The sequence below is a fragment of the Chrysochloris asiatica genome, unplaced genomic scaffold (genome assembly GCF_000296735.1).
Source record: "Chrysochloris asiatica unplaced genomic scaffold, ChrAsi1.0 scaffold00243, whole genome shotgun sequence".
NCBI classification, from domain to species: Eukaryota; Metazoa; Chordata; class Mammalia; order Afrosoricida; family Chrysochloridae; genus Chrysochloris; species Chrysochloris asiatica.
In genome coordinates, this window is record NW_006408761.1 from 1837977 (window position 1) to 1838212 (window position 236).

The following is a 236-nucleotide window of genomic DNA, read 5'->3' on the forward strand; positions in this document are numbered from 1 at the left end:
AGAACATTAAAACATTTCAAGCCTGAATCTGCTCTCTAGTTAAGGAAAAAATACACCAGTATGTGAGGTAGTACTGGAAGGTATCAAGTCTAGTTAGTTCGTTGATTAGATAGCAATTATGTACAAGAAATTTTTTAAGATACTGAGAATTTTTCAAGATACAAATAGCATTAAAATTACCAAAAATAAAAAAAGTCTTTAATATTCTTTGAACATCTAAGTCTTCCTACACCCTC